This window comes from Prionailurus viverrinus, chromosome A3 (genome assembly GCF_022837055.1).
Source record: "Prionailurus viverrinus isolate Anna chromosome A3, UM_Priviv_1.0, whole genome shotgun sequence".
Classification (NCBI taxonomy): Eukaryota; Metazoa; Chordata; class Mammalia; order Carnivora; family Felidae; genus Prionailurus; species Prionailurus viverrinus.
The window spans coordinates 63,259,627-63,265,268 of NC_062563.1; the positions used below are offsets into that span (position 1 = coordinate 63,259,627).

The window sequence follows — 5,642 nt, forward strand, 5'->3', positions numbered from 1 at the left end:
TGGCTGTTTACTCCGTATGTAGCAGGCAATGACAGTCTCCATTTACTACAGACCTTGTTTACGAGTGCTTTTAGCTTCTAAAGTCAATTCCTCATGTCCTTATTGGGACTTGGGTCACTGACAGACCAGAGCACCTATTCAGCTTTGCAAAACTATTCAGAGACCAGCCTATGCAATAGTCGCAAAATCATCTTGCAGTCTTCATCAACAACCTCTTAACATTTTTTAAAATTATTACACATTTAAAAAGAATAAAATGAAAATAAGTAAGTAAATAAATAATGGCACAGGATGGCACCTGGCTGGCTCAGTACGTACAGCATGTGCCTCTTGTTCTCGGGGTCGTGAGTTCAAGCCCCACCTTGGGCATAGAATTTACTTAAAATAATAATAATAATAAAACAGAAACACATGGCCCACTCCCCAGATTCAACAGATGTTAATGGTTTGCCATTTTGCTTCAGATTTCCTTATCTTTTCTAAAGAAATAAAATGTTACAGCTACGGCTAAGTCCTTGCCCACATTCCTACTGCCTCCTGCCCACACAGATGTGAGCGCTGGCTTCAGGTTGGGAGTGATTTCCACAAGTGACTCTGGCTTTGACTTTTCTTTGCCTGGACCTCAGGTGCACGAGTTGAACCAATCACTCTCTCAATGGCACGCTCTCATGGCTGCTCCTTCTGCACAAAGGCCCTCTCCTTCCATTTTATCCCTCTGATCCTCCTTCGCTACCCCTGTGCCCCGAACCCCCAAAGGCAACCACATTAATGTGTTTGTACGTAGCCCTCTAAAGCATACGTTGCCATTCTGTGTACATGTATTTTTAGTTTAGGGTGGGTTTTTTTTTTTGTTTTTGTTTTTTTGTTTTGTTTTTGTTTGTTTTTGTTTTGTTTTTGCTTTGAGGCACTTTAGTAAAAGGCTGGTACTCATATAAATAAATGAATGAGAACTTAAAATTCATCATACATTTTCTTCATTTTTTAGCTTGGCCTTCTAGTAAATCTTTAGCTTTATTGATTTTGGCTGCTATCTAAAGAGATTCTCCCCTGTCTGGGTGATTCACCAGCATCATTTGTCAACAAGCATCTCATTTCCCCCTTATTGGCAGTAGGGCTGATGCTTAGTATTAATGCTGCTTCCCCATTTGGTGATTGGGGTTCAAACCCCGAATCTGTGATAGCCACCACTGAAGGCAGATCTTGCCATATTTTGAAAAATGTGTTTTACTTGGGGCTCCACATGCTCTGTGGCTTGAGAAACAGAACAGCCTGCAAACCTTACAACTGCAGTAGCCAGTCCACAGTCCTGGCCGTGGATCCAGTTCGGCTCCCTCACCTCCAAGATCATCCCAGCCCAGAGGCTACAGCCACCAGCTCCATGCCTCTACCAGAAAGTGACACAGCCACCACCAGCAAGTACTGTGTATTTTTAGTTTATATATATGACATGCTGCTGTAGATTTCATTCTGTTTCTTGCCCTCTCAGTCAGCACTATGGGTTTTTTTTTAAGTTTGTTTATTTATTTATTTACCTACTCGGAGAGAGAGAGTGTGTGCATATGCATGCACACGCACACGTGCAAGTTGGGGAGGGGCAGAGTGAGAAAGAATCCCAAGCAGACTCCACGCTGTCAGCACATAACCCAGCGAGGGGCTCGAACTCATGAACCGTGAGATCATGACCTGAGCTGAAGTCCGACCTTTAACCAACTGAGCCACCCAGGCGCCCCAGCACTACGTTTTTAAGTTCCACCCATATTGCCGGGTGTACATCTAGTTGCCTGTACACCCACCCAATTTAACCTATCCCCTTCCTCCGGTGAGGTGGAGGAGGGAGGAGCAAACTCAGGAGGTGGTTAGGCTCAGGCTCATCCCCTAGACACTATCCCAAGAGAGAGATGTGTCAATGCCCCTCCATAGCCATACACGTGTGCACACCCACCGCATTTCAGATGGAGCCCCAGCAAGTGGAGGTGGAGGAAAGCAAGCTGGGAATTCTATCAAAGGACTTGTTTCAGAGCTCTGCTTTTATGTCCAAGCCCTTGCCTCCCCCAGGAAGCCTGCCCTGACCACCCCATTCCATGCAGTTTTCTCCCCATTCTGGGGACTGTGAATCTCATTTAATCAGACACTAGTCAATTCTAGTCTTTCTGTTACTACCTCCCCAATTCATATGAAATCCTCTTGAAGGAAAGGACCATCTCTTGTCCATTTTGCCTCTCTTGCTCAAGGCCTGACCCTGAAGAAATAAGGGCAGGGAGTGGGAAACTGACCAGTGATTTCCTTAATTCAGGCCCCACTCCCTCTGTTTTAGGGACATACCATCTTTCAACAAACACTTATGTGCCAGGCTCTTAGAAGTCCAGAGAGGGAACATACACTGTTCCAGCTCTCCAGGAGCCCTTTAATGGGGGATGCAAATAACCAAACATTAAGTCATGAGACACCGTGGGGAATGCAAAGATGGGCAGCTACTTGGGGTGCCAAAGAGGAAATTGCAGCTCAGTGCAGAGGGAGCCCAGGGGCTCCCAGAGGAGGCGACATCCAAGCTGCCCCTGGAAGAGAAGAGGTAAATTTAGAATTGGGAGCAGGGCAAGGGGATTATGAAGTAAGACTGAGAGGATACAAGAAATACCAGTATTGCGTGCATTCCAGTTATTATGGCTGCACATCAAACAACCACTTATTACGTTTGCAGATTCTCTGGGTCAGGGATCTGGACAGGGCACAGCAGGGAGGGCTTGTGTCTGCTCTGTGTTGTCTGGGGCCTCGGCTGGGAGCATCCATGGCTGGACCTTGGAATCATTGAGGGCTCATTCACTCACAGATCTGGTGGTTGGTGCTGATGTAGGTTGGGTCCTCAGTTCCTCTCCACATGGTTTTTCTGTTGGTCTCTCCAGGCGGGCTAGTTTGGGCTTCGTATAGCAAAGTGGCTGGGTTCCTAGGGTGAGCATCCCCCAAAAGAGAGAGGGCCAGGTGGAAGGTATATGACTTGGCATCCCAAATCATCACTTCTGCCGTCCTCTATTGGCCAGGGCAGTCACAACCCCCCAGCCCAGATTCAATGAGAGAAAACAGACCCCACAGCTCAGTAGGCAGAATGTCAGTCAGATTGCCAGAAGAGCATGTGGGAGGGGGTATATAATTTGGTGCAGCCATCTTTGGAGAACACAATCACCATGGTATGTATTGATAAGGTGGAGGGACAACAATGGATGGATAGGCATCCAATACTGCTCAGGTACAATATGTCAAATGGAGGCAGCCAGATACAAGGCTACCAGGATAGGTTGAGTCAGGTTCTGGAGGGTCTTCAAAACCACACTTAGGAGAATGCTTATAGGCAAAGGAGGACTTTGGAAGCCTAGGACTCCTGCCCCCCTCATTCCCAGACAGAACCCAGAAACTCCTCTGTGCTTGATCAGAAAATATCTAAGGCTCTCTATGGGTGGCTGAAGCAAAGGGACTCTCAGAGTTGGTCTGCACCCTTGGAATAAGTGTCAAGGATAGCCAGACACCAACCCGTATCCTTGTCCCTGTGTGTGTGTGTGTCCACGCCTACCTGACTGAGCCCATCTCTTGGCTATAGAGTCTCATGGATGCTGCTGCTTGGGTAGCAGGCAGAGACTCTTCAGAAATGCCCTTCCCGATTCATTCTGAATAGTCCTGGGCAGAGCAAGACCCACACTTCTCTCTCTCTCTCTTTCTCTCTCTCTCTTTCACACACACACATGCACGCATGCACACACACACACACACAGGCACACACAGGCAGGCCCACTAGGCATAAGCCAAGGAGACAGCATCATATCAAGGAGAGAGTCTTGCATAATCATCTGGTCTCTGCCCAATGAGCAAGGGGTCTTGAAGAAATCATATTTACCCCACTGGAACTTGGAGGCAAGTCCAAGAATTGCACTAGACAGGAGTTTTCCCTAACCATGGTCATTGGAGATCAGCAATTAAATTCACCTGGCTTGAAAACTACAATGAGATACCACCTCACGCTCACTAGAATGGCTAAAATGAAAAAGACAAGGCAATACCAAGTGCTGACAAGGATACAGAGCAGCTGGAACTCTCACACTTTGTTGGTGGGGATGCAAAATTGTATGCCCACCTTAGAAAACAGTTTGGTTAGTATCCACTAAAGCTAAACCCCTTCCCTATGACCCAGCAATTCCACTCCTAGATATTTACCCCAAAGACACAAAACATATGTCCACAAAAGGCACTTGACTTGTACAAAATGATCATAGCAGCCTTATTTATAACAACCCCAAATTGGAAGGAGTCCAGGTGTCCATCAACAGGTGAACAGATAAATGAAAAGAAACAGACTGTTGATACACACAACATGGGTGGACCTCAGAAACATTTATGCTGAGTGAGAGAAGTCAGAAACAAGAGTCAATACCATATCATATGACTCAACTTATCACAAAGTCTCATAAAATGATGATAGAAGGGGCGCTTGGGTGGCTCAGTCGGTTAAGCCTCTGACTTCTGCTCAGGTCATGATCTTGCAGTTCGTGGGTTTGAGCCCTGCGTCGGGCTCTATGCTGACAGCTCAGAGCCTGGAGCCTGCTTCCGATTCTGTGTCTCCCTCTCTCTCTGTCCTTCCCCTGCTCGCACTCTGTCTCTCTCTCTCTCTCTCTCTCTCTCTCTCAAAAATAAATATTTTTTAAAAAATGATAATAGAAGTCAGAACAGTTGTTGCTTTGGGTGTGTGGGGAGACCGGAAAGAGGATCCATGGAACTTTCTCGAATGATTGCAGGCTCTATATCTTCATGGGATGTAGGTTACACAGATGTATACATTTGTCAAAATGCATGAAACTGCGCATGTAATACCTGTGCATTTCACTGTTATACTTTAATTTTAAAAATAAATAATAAAATAACACAAAACAAAATAAAATGAAATAAAATAACATCATCTAAACGGCCTGTGACAATGCAGCCTGGGCACCACAGACCAACAGAGTCAAGGAGTCCTCCCGAGCGGAGCCCAGGAATCGGCATTCACACCCTCCACCTTTGGCGTGAGCATTAGACTTGAGACCCATGTCCCCAGGGGCGCCTTCCCCTCAAGTTCCCCTAGCCGCCCACTATCCCACCCCAAGTCTCCCGCTCTCTCCAAACCCCCAGCCCTCTCTGCCAGTCGCCCCTGGTAACCAAGAAAGGGCTTGAAAACCCTCAAAGTGCAGCCGCCCGGGGAGGGCCGTCCACAGTGTCAGCGAGACAAGGGCAAATACAAAATGCGGGGTAATTGGCGGTTTTCTAATTCTCGGCCCTTTGTGCGGCGGCGCGGAGCCGGGGCCGCGCTCCCAAGCCCGGGCCTTTCAGCCGCCGGGGGCCCGGCCTCCGCGCTCCCCGCGCTCCGCAGCGCATAATTAATCGGGCTTCACAGGGCCCCGGACAAAGGCGCCCATTCACCCCGCCGCTCCTCCCCCCGGGGATATTGTTATTTCTAAAAACTGCAGCCAGCTGGGCCGCAGAGAAACGTCAGCTCTGTGGGAGAGTGAGCGGCCAGGCCGGGAGGAGAGAGGGAGCTCTGTCTCAGCGCCCCGAGCCGGATTAGAGCCGGCCAGCGAGCCCGGGGTGGGCAGGGGGCCCGGGGTCTTTTCTGAAGTCTGCAC

General features: G+C 48.2%; 1 pseudogene; it reads right to left on the bottom strand.

The window, feature by feature from the left end:
* Positions 1-974: 974 nt before the first annotated feature.
* LOC125162924 (mitochondrial import inner membrane translocase subunit TIM14-like) lies at positions 975-1,348 on the bottom strand (annotated as a pseudogene).
* Positions 1,349-5,642: the final 4,294 nt, after the last annotated feature.